This window comes from Melanerpes formicivorus, unplaced genomic scaffold (genome assembly GCF_026170545.1).
Source record: "Melanerpes formicivorus ecotype bairdi unplaced genomic scaffold, bMelFor1.0.p_v2 SCAF_57, whole genome shotgun sequence".
Classification (NCBI taxonomy): Eukaryota; Metazoa; Chordata; class Aves; order Piciformes; family Picidae; genus Melanerpes; species Melanerpes formicivorus.
The window spans coordinates 245919-261850 of NW_027142409.1; the positions used below are offsets into that span (position 1 = coordinate 245919).

The following is a 15932-nucleotide window of genomic DNA, read 5'->3' on the forward strand; positions in this document are numbered from 1 at the left end:
CTATAATTCCCTGGCTCATCCAACCGGCCCTTCTTGTGGATGGGCACAACGTTGGCCAGCTTCCAGTCCTCTGGGACCTCACCAGTGAGCCAGGACTGCTGGAAAATGATGGATAGTGGCTTGGCCAGCTCATCTGCCAGCTCTCTCAGCATGGTGAGCATGCAGCATGCAGCATGCAGCTCTCTCAGAATGGTGGGACACTGCAGTATGGAGCAGAGAGAGAGTAAAGATGCTGTGGAAAGAGTTGAAAATGAGTAATACAGGTGCTAGGGGTAGTTAGGGCAAAGGGTACAGGGGAGGAAGGATCACAGGGCTCCTCTGCAGAAGAACAAGAGCAGAGGATATATTATGATGGGGCATCTTAAGAGGGATCAGGTTACACTGATAATAGGTATCTATTGTGGGACTGACTGCAATAGGCATATCGACAAGATAACTAATTCTTTAACAAAGTCAAGTTTTTTTACGCGGTTATTGCAGTGAAAGGCTCGGCACCCTTGGCACCAGGCACCAGAGGTAGCAGGAAGTGGAGAAGCAGGTCTGGGCTCTGCATGCCCAAGGTCTGGAAATGTTTACTTTTGTTTAAATCATAATTAAATAAATGAGATTTAAGAAAAGGCTTAACTGCTGCACTCAGTGGAGATGCTTTCTTGAATCAGGCCCTTCATCAAGAAATGTTAATCAGATGTATTTCCTTCCCAAGATGTCTGCCTATGAGGACTATTTCATCATCTCCAAGGTGCTCAGGTATGTTAGTGACAAGCCACCTGGGCTTGGCACCTGTCACTATGTAGCCACCTGGGCAGGGAGAGCACAGAACCTCTCAGCCCCTGGTGCTCCTAGACCCAAGTACTTTTAGAGCCGCTGTCACTCTTGCCCATCACAAGTAGTATATTGTTTTCATGAAACAATCTTCAACTACCTCAGGAATACTGCTGCTGAATGTAGGACTGCTCCTCATGAGAAAGATAACAGGCTCCCACCTGAGGCCACCAACTGATTCATAGCAGGACTTTACAAGTGACTCTAAAGTCTGCCATCACAACAGCATCACAGGCACTACAGAAATGCATGGTGAATGCTTCACCTTCTCCACCTGCACAAAAAAATACTCATGTGCCTTGAGCAGAAAATAAACCCATGCAGTCAGATACCAGAGCAAGGTGGGAGAACAGTCAGACAAGTTAAACAGATAAGATTCCAGCACACCCCAAAGTTCACTTTGTGCAGGGACTTGCTGGAGCGAAGGTGGGAGCAGCATCAGTCCTCCAGGGAGGGTGCCAAGCTACCAGTCTCTTGTTGATTAATACTGGGGAGCAGGAGGTGACGGAGAACACCCTGCCAATTGTAAATGTGGCGATGGGGCATTGGGTGCATCATTAGTCATCTGCAAGAATTTTGGTTTTGTAACCTCTGCATTTTTATCTGTTACTTCGGCAATAAATATGCACTCCTGCCAGTGATTTGACATTACACTTGCTTTGGATGGTTGCCTTTCCCAAGTATTAATAGTAACTCATTGTGGACACAGCATTGGTATTTAGTTAGATCAGACCAGTTTCTTTTAAAAAACAACTTTTCATATAAAGAGAGCAGATGTTTTTAATTTACACAAAGAACAAAAACAAAGTTCTATTGTTCTGTTACAGTGAACACAAACATTACATGCACACTGAAGTTAACATCAATAGCATGTTAAACTAAAAAAAAAAAAAAGTAATAATGATAATTAAAAGCCCATCTTTATACAGGTACAGGTCTGCTTATTTCTGCTTTTTCCACCGCTTTTACAATCCATTGGCATGCAATGATAGCAAGTGTTGCTTTGGGGAATATGAGGGTGCCCTTTTTTAACGATAAAAATGGCATAAACACGAGAACACTTTCTAAACACACAATATGGATGATGATGATGACGATGATAACAATAATTAATAATGGGACGATCGGATTGAATGCTTGTGGATAAAAATTAGAGGGAAGACCGGCAGGGCAGACACCCTGGTTGGAGTCTGTTATAGACCACCCGACCAGGAGGAAGATGTTGATGAAGCATTCTATAGGCAGCTTAGGGCTGTCTCAAGATCTCCGGACCTTGTCTCATGGGCAACTTCAGCCTGCCTGACATCTGCTGGGATATCAACACAGCAGAGAGGAGACAGTCTAGGAGGTTCTTAGAATGCATGGAAGACAGCTTCTTATCCCAGGTGCTGCGAGAGCCTACCAGGGGCAAGGCTATGCTTGACCTCCTCTTCACCAACAGGGAAGGGCTGGTGGGTGATGTGGTGGTCGGAGGGTGTTTGGGGTCCAGTGACCATGAGATAATTGAATTCCCGGCTTTTGGTCAAGCTAAGAGGGGTAGCAAGAAGACCTCCACTCTGGACTTCCGGAGGGCAGACTTCAAGTTACTCAAGGAACTAATTCAGAGGGTTCCTTGGGATAAAGCCCTTAATAATAAAGGGGTCCAGGAGAGCTGGACCTACTTCAAGGAAGAATTGTTGAAGGCGCAGGAACAGGCTGTGCCAATGCGCCGGAAGATGAGCCACCAGGGCAGACGGCCAGCCTGGATGGTTAGTGAACTTTTAATGGAACTAAGGGAAAAAAAGAGGGTGTATCACCTTTGGAAGAGAGGGGAGGCAACCCACAGAATGTTTAAAGATGTTGCCAAATCATGTAGGAAGAAAATTAGGGAGGCAAAAGCACATTTGGAACTTAAACTGGCCTCTACTGTGAAGGTCCTTCTATAAATATATTAATAGCAAGAGGAAGGGCAAGGACAACCTCCACTCCTTGGTTGACATGGAGGGAAATGTTGTATCAAAGGATGAGGAAAAGGCAGAGATACTTAACACCTTCTTTGCCTCAATTTTTACTAGAAGGACAGAACGTCTTCCTGACAGCTGGCCTGCAGAGCTGGCAGAAGGAGCCAGAGCGCTGCACAGTTTCCCTATGTTCCATGAGGAGGTGGTTGGAACTCTCCTCAGCAGCTTGGATCCCCACAAGTCCATGGGACCAGATGGGATTCATCCTAGGGTGCTGAGAGAGCTGGCAGATGAGCTGGCCAAGCCACTATCCATCATTTTCCAGCAGTCCTGGCTCACTGGCGAGGTCCCAGAGGACTGGAAGCTGGCCAACGTTGTGCCCATCCACAAGAAGGGCCGGTTGGATGAGCCAGGGAATTATAGGCCTGTCAGCCTGACCTCAGTGCCAGGCAAGATCACGGAACAGGTCATCCTGAGTGCAATCACACAGCACTTAGAGGATGGCCAAGGGATCAGGCCTAGCCAGCATGGATTTAGGAAGGGCAGGTCCTGCCTGACCAACCTGATCAGGGAGGTGGTGGAGTCGCCGTCATTGGAGGTGTTCAGGAGGAGACTTGATGGGGTACTTGGTGCCATGGGTTAGCTGTTTGGGTGGGTTGGATTGGTTGATGGGTTGGACACGATGATCTTGAAGGTCTCTTCCAACTTGGTTTGGTTTATTCAAAATAAAGGTTTATTGGTTTAAATAAAGGGTTATAATAAGAGGCCAATGGCATCCTGGCCTATATCAGGAACAGTGTGGCCAATGGGAGCAGGGAGGTCATTCTCCCCCTGTACACCACACAGGTTAGGCCACACCTTGAGTCCTGTGTCCAGTTCTGGGCCCCTCAGTTTAGGAAAGATGTTGACTTGCTGGAATGTTTCCAGAGAAGGGCAACAAAGTTGGTGAGGGGTTTGGAGCACAAGCCCTATGAGGAGAGGCTGAGGGAGCTGGGGTTGCTTAGCCTGGAGAAGAGGTGGCTCAGGGGAGACCTTATTGCTGTCTACAACTACCTGAAGAGCTGGTCTCTTCTCCCAGGCACCCAGCACCAGAACAAGAGGACACACTCTCAAGCTGCACCAGGGGAGGTTTAGACTGGGTGTTAGAAAGAAATTCTTCATAGAAAGAGTGATTGCTCATTGGAATGGGCTACTCAGGGAGGTGGTGGAGTCTCCATCACTGGAGGTGTTTAGGAGGAGACTTGATGGGGTGCTTGGTGCCATGGTTTAGTTGATTAGATAGTGTTAGATGATGGGTTGGACGCGATGATCTCAAAGGTCTCTTCCAACCTGGTTTATTCTATTGTATTCTATTCTGTTCTATGAAATGAAATGAAATTAAATGAAATTAAATGAAATGAGGACTATAAACCCTCACAGTTTAGGGTATAAGCTCATGGGGATAGGAAAAAAATTATTTTTGGGGCTGATTAGAGTTGTTCTTTATAGGGTATGTTTTCTTCTTCATCATCTGCACACTAAAGGAAGGCCTCAGACCACTGAAATACAGTTTGTGTATATGAATACAGACAGAGCATTTGAGCTGTATCACTGAGGTTATCTTGTGGTACGGTATGAAGTTAAATCAGAACAGTTAAGACTCTGGCACATGCAGGTGGGAGCAGAGCTCAGGCAAACACCCATGCCAAGGTGATCAAGCCCTTTCCAGAACAGAAGTGCTACCCTGCACGTGGAGGACACTTGCACCTCCTTGTATCTCACAGATACACACCCTAAGGAAAATTTCTCAGAGATAAGGCTGGGCATCATTCCTATTCCTCATCCACTTGACCCATAAGCTTACTCCAAGATGTAGTTCTTCCTATGGTGGAGCATCTCCTCTAGTATCTCACTTTTGAAGATTTCATAGAATCATAGAAGCAATAAGGTTGGAAAATACCTCAGAGATCATCAAGTTGTGGTGAAGAGGTTAAATTTATGAATATGAAATATTAATTATGAAAATATAATTTTATTAATTATCAAACTATTAATAACCGATGGATCACCAACTTATATACATGTTCTAGTGCAGGTTCGTGAAATAGATTCCACAACTGGCTTAGTGTTATGATTATGACGTAATTGAACTATCTATAAACCCTTTCTGTATTTATATAACGAAGGGTGCAGTTCTGTCGCTTGGCCACTAGATGGAGACTCGGCAGGACGCGGGCGGCTTCTGGCTATACACAGCAATATTATAATCTTTCTATGCATCAGCGCTTACTCTGCTAGACGCGGATACCTTGAACTGAGTGCTAGTGGGTGGAAAGCATGTGGAAGATATTCAATTCCCTTCAGACAACAGGGATCGGTCCTGGACGGGATCAGTCCTGGACAGGATCGGTCCGTGGGGTCGGCCCTCCAAAGTCGGCTCGCACGGCAGGGCGGGACGATGGTGGCCGGCAGATGGGCTCGAACGACGGAAGCAGGCAAAGCCACGGGGGTCAGCCCAACCACGGCGGTTCTCGGGGCTGACGCAAACAGCCTCGGGGAGAGAATGCGGCTGCGTTAGGCAGCGGATTCTCGTTTTATGAGCTTAAAGGAGCAACAGGACTCTCAGAGTGGTCCCGGGTTCAGTGCAGTATAGGCACGAACAATGCTTTGGTTTTCCCTGAGATTCACAGGGCTCAGAGCGGCACACGGCAGCTCCTCGGAGCGGCACTCGGCGGCTTCTCTCCCGCTACGGCGGGGCTAAGCATATGTGGACTCAGTCATCAATCGAGTCCCTTCTCCCCGGTAACTGGGCAGATCTTACCCTCGGGGGTCAGTCCAGTCCTCCGGTGGCACGATGGGCTCTCCCGGTCGGCACGGCTGGCTGCAGCAACGCTGAGCTCCTCAGGCTCAGTGAAGGTCCTCCCTCTGGGCTCCTCACCATGCACGGGCTTTCAGTATGCGTGCAGGTATAACAGAAGCTAACAACAATAAGCTCAATGGCAAAGGCTGCAGCTCGAGAGTTACTCTCGAGCAAGCACAGAGACAAAGTGAATGAGGGGGCAATGTGTTTACCAACTGGGGTGATACTTATAGATTCCTCGAGGCTGGGCTTGACCAATGGGCACTCTCATAAACAACTGGCTTCAGCCTATAGAAAGCGTGAAGCGAGAATTATGCCCATACTTGGTGTCAGCATGAGCACTGCATGCGCTGGCTGCATGCAAGCCTGGCTAATGCCTTGGCTTTTATCTTCCTCCTAGAGGAGGGGGAACTTGCCCACATACTGGGACAAGATTCAGTATTGGGGCATAATGTGCCTTCACCACACAAGTCCAACCTGTCACCCAACACCTCATGACTACTAAACCATGGCACCAAGTGCCACATCCAATCCCATCTTGAACACCTCCAGGGATGGTGACTCCACCACCTCCCTGGGCAGCCCATTCCAATGGCTAACAACTCTCTCTGTGAAGAACTTTCTCCTCACTTCAAGCTTAAACTTCCCCTGGCACAGCTTGAAACTGTGTCTTCTTGTTCTGGTGCTGGTTGCCTGGGAGAAGAGACCAACCCCCTCGTGGCTACAACCTCCCTTCAGGAAGTGATTTCCCAGAGATTCTCTCTATTTGGTTGTCACATCTTAAGTCACCCTCTTGGGCAGCTATTTCTAGGTTTATAAACACTAACATATCAATATTTTTATCTCTGGTTCAGATTTGCCAGCCCTGCACCTCCCAGTGGACATGAGGGCAGGGATCCTTTCTCTTGGCTTCTCACAACTCTATATATGCAAAGATTCTGGGTTTAGTGCAGTAAAACCAGATTTCACTTCATTTCCTTTCCCATTGTTCTCTCATTATTTTTTCATCCCTTAATGTGTGCCATTTTACTCAATCCTGCACTCAGACTAAGTATCAAACTATGAGACTTATGTAAGATCATTACATGGGACCTAATAAAAAAAAACACCACAACTTCCTTATAGTTTTACCACTTTGAAGAATAAAGTTGCAATTAAAGGACTTGGGACAGAAAAGTGAAAAAGTCTTTTCCTGTAGCTTTTGGGTTACCTGGGGATTTCCATGCCCCAGAGCAACAGAAATATAAACACCATGACTCAAAGAGCTGGAGTCTTTTTCCATCACTAAAACCAAGCCTCACTGGAAGAGCTGCTATATGCATGCTGCTCCAAGTGGCCAGTTTTAAAGTTTCAGTCACACTACAGAATGCAAAACCAAGTTCCAGACCCATGCATGGGGGGAAAAAAAAAAAAAGAAAGAAAGAAAAAATTTTAAAAGAAAAAATTTTAAAAGAAAAAATTTTAAAAGAAAAAACAAAGGAAAAAAAAAAGAAAAAAAAGAAAAAAAAAAAGGAAAACAAAAAGGAGAGAGAGAAACCAAAATACTACATTCATACAATACCTTTCAGCTCAAAAGACCCCAAGCCATGAATCATTTTATCCACCAGAATGCTATCATGTCAACGCTGAAACACAGCAGCTGTTTATTACCCTACAAGAAAATTAAGATGGGTGTTCTTATGCAGCCAAAACAGCAAGGAAAACTGAGTAGACAAACATAATAACCTGGAATTCACAAGCTTATCCTCCCTACCATAATAATGAGTACCAGAGGAACTTTAGGGACCACAAGCAGCTGACGCTTCCAGCCGCCCAATGCTAACAATGCTTTCTATAGCACTTAAGCGATCCTTGGAAGCCAAAAGCATTTGACCTGGACTTGTTTTGCTTTGCTTGGTTGTCAGCAAGGCCAAGAGCTGTCTATTGTACACTGACCACAATTGCTATGTCACATCCAAAGCCATTTCTGCCACATTTAGAACCATGATTAATGCCAGAAACCAAGTAGTCATAACGTTCTGAGTTGTCCAGAGATCTGGAAATTCATTTCCTCACTGCTTGTGCAAAGGAGGCAGCTAATTACAGTCATGTACCTGTCCTGATGGTTTGCTGTTCTTTAATAAATTGCAGCCACGCACGCCTAAACATGGCTCCTTCAGACCTTGACTCTCGGTATCTCAGAGAGATGCTACATGGCTCTTGGAAGTGGTTTATCAAAATTGGAACTGTTTGCTATCCAAATATACTGAAGTTTTCACTCAGAATTCAAAATCTCACTGTAACACCACACTCATCACTGTGGTATATGAGTACTGCCATTTCCAGCTGAATTCCAGCCCCATCTGGATTTAATGAAGAGTCACTCTGAGTCCGGGGACATGGAATTAACGCAGGCCAGCATCATGCAGCGAGTCCTGCGTGGGCTCACGAGAAGTTTGTTGCAGTAGTTGAACTTCAGTTCTCACTGAAGGCAAAAGGGTCTTGTGGCCAAAGGACATCAATTAGGAGATTGCCAAAGTCCAGGGATCTGCTTCAGGGCACTCACACAAGTGTGCCACCAGCACCTTGCTGTATAAAATGAATGTGTCTGGCTGGGTAGATGTGGGTTCTGCTGTGACTATGGAGGTCCTCTGAGAGAGGAGGACAGAGGAAGAAATTTCACTGATTGCACTGTGCCTTGTGAGTGGACGTGCCCACACGTTTTTGTTTACCCCAAAGCAGTGTGAAGTATCCTGTAAAAACAATCTCCTTGCTTCAGCACAGCTCTGTTCATGCATGTGAACCAAAGGTAAGAATGGATGGCTAAAGGAGATTGAGCATTGTGTTTCAATGGTTAAAATGCCATCCTAAACTTCACACCTCACTGTAGCTCATCCATGCCACATAAGCTGAATATTTAGTTCACTTCTGAAAACAAGATGTTTTCACCAAAAGACTCTCCAATAATCAAACAAATCAAAGGGCAACCTAACTGGATCCACAAAAGCAAAGTGTGCAGCTGCCAAAGAACTGCTGTTATCTCTGGCATGGCTGGGTCACTGGGACATTTCACAGAAACAAAAATGTATTTCCTGTGTAGACCAAGTTAAAATATGTCCAGGGAAATGTTTCATGTGCTCTTAAGACCTGAAGCCAAAGCTACTCAACTGGCCTGTAAGGAATGAGATTACTTCCCAGGGGCTGATGGAAAGTATCAAGCACCCTTTGGTATAATCATTAAAATTATGCTCAGCAGCAGCACCTGACCTTGTAAATACCTGGCAGATGGGTGCTCTGCTCTCCCAGTGAGAGGGAGGCTGCCTCCCACTGCCAGGAGCTCAGATAACATTGGAGGGCACTGTAGGATTCAGAGAAGGTATTTGTCCATGATAGAAGCCACCAGCCTCACCTGATTCACACAGGAGGTTTAGAGAAGAAAGAACAACCTCTATTGTAGAAGGTCAGGTACACCTTTCCTCCTGGGTCTGAACAAGTTCCTTCAAAGGGAAGAGGACTTTACTGCCCATGCACAGGTCTCTGTGGACAGATGGAGACTGCAGGTTACTCTCTATGCAGGTAATGAGACCTTCAGTTGGTGCCTCATTCATTTTCCATCTTGGTCTTTTTTTTTTTTCTCTCTGTTCACTCCATCATTTCTTCATGTACTTATGCTGCAGGATCTGGCTGCTTTTCTTGCTGTTCTGGCTGGGACAAGGGAGGCAGATGGCTCCCCCAGGTTGGTGAAGTATGAAAAAAACCCCCAAAAAAAATGAGATAGCAGGGAAGAGGCAAGGATAAGAACTTGGTTATTTTGCTTGTAACAAGATGTACCTTTTCTCTGCCCTCTGCCCACTGGCTCATCTGCTCTATATGTGCTTCCAATAGGTTTTGTAGAAAGCAGTTGCCACTCCAGGATTTTTTGGATGAAACTGAATAAACTCCTGCTCCAGGTCAAGTTCTTCCAGCTGGAAATCAATGGTGAGTCACAAGTGGCTGCTCTGAGCACCATGAAGGCTGAGGAATCACCTAAGTGATCATGGTGTCTGTGATCTGGAGGCTGCTACCATTTATGCAGTAATTGGTAACTGGCCCCAAAGAACTTGCAGAACATCCTTGTCACCTAGACCTGGCCTCTCATACCTCAACTTGGTGGCTGTCCCTACAGATGAGTAAAGCTTGTATCTACAGCCATAATCACCTTTGTCCTTACAACATGGTGGGGAAAGGAGGAAGGATTTCTTAGGAGGAAAGACGGCCAGCTTTCATTCTCTCCTCTGCTGAGCCCTTATGATGCCTAGCAAGAAAAGCAAAGGTGACATTGCAGGTTGGATATATCCCGGACAGCACAAGTGTGCAGCAATTAAATGTTGGGGGGTGTGGTGTGGGGTGTTAAATTTCCTTTTTGTTTAACATCACAATGGTAGTTAAATACCCTATTTTAGACTGAACAAAGGGTTTCCATTCTGCTGAGGGGGAAAAAAAATCTGCTTAACCAAATTAAAACCCAGAAAATGTTCACATCAGATTGGAAAAAGTACATGATTTGACTGCAAACCAGATTTCCTTCTGTTCCAATTAGTCCACTTTTTTCTGGGGTTTGTGGGTTTTTGTTTGATTTGGAGGTAAAATTGTAAAAGTCAAGTACAGCAAGGTTGTGGGGAGAAGTGAAAGCATTTATAAGAGCAACTGATATTGCTCAATTAAAAAAAAAAAACAAAACAAAAAAACATACCAGCCTTTGGGCACAAAAAGGTTTCCTCCAGCTCTATCAGTTTCATAGTTTCATTCAGGGTTGGAAGGGACCACAAGGATCATCTAGTTCCAACCCCCCTGCCATGGGCAGGGACACCCCACACTACATCAGGCTGGCCAGAGCCTCATCCAGCCTGCTCTTAAACACCCCCAGGGACGGGGCCTCGACCACCTCCCTGGACAACCCATTCCAGGGCTTCACCACTCTCATGGTGAAGAACCTCCTCCTCACATCCAGCCTGAATCTCCCCACCTCCAGCTTCATTCCATTCCCCCTAGTCCTATCACTACCTGAGATCCTGAGAAGTCCTTCCCCAGCCTTCCTGTAGGCCCCCTTCAGATACTGGAAGGCCACAATTAGGTCACCTCGGAGCCTTCTCTTCTGCAGACTGAACAGCCCCAACTCCTTCAGTCTGTCCTCATAAAAACTATTCCTTCTTCTTCCAAAGCTCTTCTCACTTATCTCTTTAGTCTATCCTGGCTGCAAGAATGTATCTACTAAACAGCAGTTATTAGTACTGCTTGATATATAAAGATGACATACAAATCTAGAAATTACAGTGGCAGCTAGTTAAACCCTATCTACTTCTACAGATTCTTGTGTCTAACCCAATACTAAAATATTTTCTTAATCAGAGGGAGGATAATTAACAGAATTCCACATTATTAACTCTGCCAGCACCAAGAGCTGAGCACAGCCAGCTCCCATCATGAGTGCTGCTTGGTTCCTCCATGCACTTAAGAGCAGACAGCACTTTGCCAAGAAGAGACAAGCAGCAAACCTGACCAATTTGTAAAAGTGCACACCCAGAATAGGTCTGTGAGTGCATTCTTTGAACAGAATGAGCAACAGATTATCATGAGTTGAGGAATTTTAGAAATGAATGGGCTTAATAATCCATAACTCTTTTCTAGAGAGTAAAATCTGGGAAGGAGAAGTGCCTTTGAGGATTCTTCATAACACTATTTCTAGGTGGCTGTTGCACAAGCTTCTGGGCACAAAGTAAATGGGCACCAAATGGGTTAGCTTGAGGCATGTCAGACTGTGTCATACACCCTAACTCATATCAGCACAGCTTTGCCAGCTCCCTAACAGCACACATCGCTGGAGAGCATCCAGCCTGCCTGGACATCTTTTCAGAGCAGAGCTGCTTAAGAGGCCCTGACTTGCCCTGAGCTTTCCATCTCATTTATCATAGTATCATAGTATCATTCAGGGTTGGAAGGGACCACAAGGATCATCCAGTTCCAACCCCCCTGCCATGGGCAGGGACACCCCACACTAGATCAGGCTAGCCAGATGTGGTGAAGGCACATTATGCCCCAATACTGAATCTTGTCCCAGCATGTGGGCAAGTTCCCCCTCCCTTGGAGGGAGACAAAAGCCAAGGCATTAGCCAGGCTTGCATGCAGCCAGCGCATGCAGTGCTCGTGCTGACACCAAGTATGGGCATAATTCTCGCTTCACGCTTTCTATAGGCTGAAGCCAGTTGCTTATGAGAGTGCCCATTGGTCAAGCCCAGCCTCGAGGAATCTATAAGTATCATCCCAGTTGGTAAACACGTTGCCCCCTCATTTACTTTGTCTCTGTGCTTGCTCAAGAGAGTAACTCTCGAGCTGCAGCCTTTGCCATTGAGCTTATTGTTGTTAGCTTCTGTTATACCTGCACGCATACTGAAAGCCCGTGCATGGTGAGGAGCCCAGAGGGAGGACCTTTGCTGAGCCTGAGGAGCTCAGGGTTGCTGCAGCCAGCCGTGCCAACCGGGAGAGCCCATCGTGCCACCGGAGGACTGGAACGACCCCCGAGGGTAAGATCTGCCCAGTTGCCGGGGAGAAGGGACTTGATCAATATCCGAGTCCACATATGCCTAGCCCCGCCGTAGCGGGAGAGGAGCTGCCGAGTGCCGCTCTGAGCCCTGTGAATCTCAGGGAAAACCAAAGCATTGTTCGTGCCTATACTGCACTGAACCCGGGACCACTCTGAGAGTCCTGTTGCTCCTTTAAGCTCATTAAATGAGAATCCGCCGCCTAACGCAGCCGCATTCTCTCCCCGAGGCTGTTTGTATCAGCCCTGAGAACCGCCGTGATCGGGCCGACCCCCGTAGCTTTGCCTGCTTCCGTCGTTCGAGCCCATCTGCCGGCCACCATCGTCCTGCCCTGCCGTGCGAGCTGACTTTGGAGGGCCGACCCCATGGACCGACCCCGACCAGGACCGATCCCTGTTGTCTGAAGGGAATCGAATATCTTCCACGTGCTTTTCATCCACTAGCATTGAGTTCAAAGTATCCACGTCTAGCAGAGTAAGCGCTGACACATAGAAAGATTGTAATATTGCTGTGTATAGCCAGAAGCCGCCCGCGTCCCGCCGAGTCTCCATCTAGTGGCCAAGCGGCAGAATTGCACCCTTCATTATATAAATACAGAAAGGGTTTATAGATAGTTCAATTACGTTATAATCATAATACTAAGCCAGTTGTGGAATCTATTTCACGAACGTGCACTAGAACGTGTATATAAGTTGGTGATTTATCGGTTATTAATAGTTTGATAATTAATTAAAATTATATTTTCATAATTCATATTTCATATTCATAAATTTAATAACCTCTTCACCACAATATGGCGCAGCGAGCAGGGTGCACTGCTGTGAAATATTTCCATAACTTGGGATACAAAATTACAGCCCCAGACTTGGAATGGGCAAAATTAAATTGTAAAAATATAGATGGCATTTTCGCAAAGCTAAGCGAACCCAGCAGCGAACACGCTGTCCTGATGGCATCTTGTATTATACAGATGCAGGAGGAAATTAAATTCTTTGACAAAAAGGTTTCCCAATTGGAAAGGGAACTGGGCGAAGTCAGAGGCACAAAGCCAGAGACTTCATGATTTATTTGAGCTGCACATAAAAGAGACCATGTCTGTCTTCAAGTCTCAATGGCAATCACATGCTTCCTATGAAGTAGCCAGGGCACATGACACACGAGAGCCAGGCTCTCCTATTCTGTCTGTCCCAGCTGACAAGCAGAAACCAGCTGATTTTGGTTCAGCAGCTGCCCAGCATCAGCACATGAGCAATGTTAGCTCACCCACACCAGACAGGTCAGCAGCTACAGCACCGGTGCAGCAAGCCAAGCCAGGCTCTACATCACCGGACAATGACAATGAAGCCACCAGCTCCAACCAACAACGAATCCCCAAGAAGAAGGTGAGATTCAACTTAGCATCGCTAGATGACTCCAAAGCCAGCAGCGGACCGAGTTTCCCACAGCATGGCAGACCAAGGGATAACCAGGGAAATAGAAGCTCCTGCAATAAGGTAGCCAAGCCGACTCGACAACAGCTTGCATAGCATCCCAGCTAGAGAGCTTACTGCGATCCCAGAGACACACAGAGCACCACATCACACTCAGATTCTGGATGTGAGTCTAGCCCACAGCATCACCACAAACTGCGGAAGAGCCAAGCTGCTATAGAAGCCAATAAAGCTGAACCCCGCAGCATCCTGAAAGCAAAGCTCCAGAAAGAGACCTCTGAAAGGGAGAGTTCCAGAAGGGACCACAGACCCAGCAAGGAGGAACACCGGCAAAAGGTATATACTGCCAGCCGTAAAACGATACCGCATGGCCAGAGAAGGGAAGAGCAATGCTTTCAAGCATCCTCTTCCACTAACCCAGGCAGACATGAATACTGCACTGGAAGACAACGCTCACGAGGTTCCTGCAACCCCAGTAGAGGGAAAGAAAACATGCAGAGTGACAGGGAACGCTCTAATTCACGAGATTCACCTGACTCACTAGATCCATGGTGTTGGGTACTCCTCAAAATGGAATGTCCCGAGGAAGTTGTATTTGGCTTGGAACCAAGGATGAGAAAGAAAGTAGCGAAAAGGGTACTCACTAAACTGATAAAAGAAGCAGTGGAAAGAGATTATTCCTCATCTCAACACGGAGGAAGTCCTGTCATAGTGACAGAGCCCATCCTATCAAGGGGATGGGAAATTGATAAACTTCATAGACACTTTGATAGCTTCAGTGTCATATGGGAATCAAACCCCATCACTCAGTCAAGGGGGTGGTGGGAGATAATCGAGAGTACCAATGTTGGTTTCAGAACAAATATTTGTTCCACACTGCTAAGGCAGCTCGCTCTGTTAAGAGTACAGTTTAAAGTTTGTATACTGTTTATATAGTGCTAAGGTATTGTAAGTCACTATGTTTGAAAGTGTAATCTACCAAACAGGTATGATATAGTTGAACCTATATGGGATAAACCTTGTTAAGGGTAATCTATACTCAAGGCTTATACATGCCCATGGGCAAGGGGGTGGTAATGTGGTGAAGGCACATTATGCCCCAATACTGAATCTTGTCCCAGCATGTGGGCAAATTCCCCCTCCTCTAGGAGGAAGACAAAAGCCAAGGCATTAGCCAGGCTTGCACGCACCCAGCACATGCAGTGCTCGTGCTGACACCAAGTATGGGCATAATTCTCGCTTCACGCTTTCTATAGGCTGAAGCCAGTTGTTTATGAGAGTGCCCATTGGTCAAGCCCAGCCTCGAGGAATCTATAAGTATCATCCCAGTTGGTAAACACGTTGCCCCCTCATTTACTTTGTCTCTGTGCTTGCTCGAGAGAGTAACTCTCAAGCTGGAGCCTTTGACATTGAGCTTATTATTATTAGCTTCTGTTATACCTGCACGCATACTGAAAGCCCGTGCATGGTGAGAAGCCCACAGGGTGGACCTTCGCTGAGCCTGAGGAGCTCAGCGTTGCTGCAGCCGGCCGCGCCGACCGGGAGAGCCCATCGTGCCACCGGAGGACTGGACCAACCCCCGAGGGTAAGATCTGCCCAGTTGCCGGGGAGAAGGGACTTGATCAATATCCGAATCCACGTATGCCTAGAACATATATATAAGTTGGTGATTTATCGGTTATTAATAGTTTTATAATTAATAAAAATAATATTTCCATAATTCGTATTTCATATTCATAAATTTAATAACCTTTTCACCACACCAGAGCCTCGTCCAGCCTCCTCTTAAATACCTCCAGGGACAGGGACTCGACCACCTCCCTGGACAACCCATTCCAGGGCTTCACCACTCTCATGGTGAAGAACCTCCTCCTCACATCCAGCCTGAATCTCCCCACCTCCAGCTTCATTCCATTCCCCCTAGTCCTATCACAACCTGAGATCCTGAGAAGTCCTTCCCCAGCCTTCCTATAGGCCCCCTTCAGATACTGGAAATCCACAATTAGGTCACCTCGGAGCCTTCTCTTCTGCAGACTGTACAGCCCCAACTCCTTCAGTCTGTCCTCATAGGAGAGGTGCTCCAGCCCTCTGATCATCCTTGTGGCCCTTCTCTGGACACGTTCCAGCACCTCCACATCCCTCTTGTAATAGGGGCTCCAGAACTGGACACAGTACTCCAGGTGGGGTCTCACCAGGGCTGAGTAGAGGGGGAGGATCACCTCCCTCGACCTGCTGGCCACACTTCTCCTGATGCAGCCCAGGATCTGATTGGCTTTGCAGGCTGCAAGTGCACACTGAGAGCTCATGTTGAGCCTCTCATCCACCAGCACCCCCAAGTCTCACT

General features: G+C 46.7%; 1 long non-coding RNA gene across 1 annotated transcript; it reads left to right on the forward strand.

Annotated features, from left to right (window-relative positions):
- The first annotated feature begins 8818 nt into the window (after positions 1 to 8818).
- LOC137452664 (uncharacterized) lies at positions 8819 to 9552 on the forward strand. The gene is made up of 3 exons (XR_010990135.1): positions 8819 to 9156; positions 9258 to 9316; positions 9466 to 9552. It is a non-coding gene; the product is annotated as an uncharacterized lncRNA (long non-coding RNA).
- Positions 9553 to 15932: the final 6380 nt, after the last annotated feature.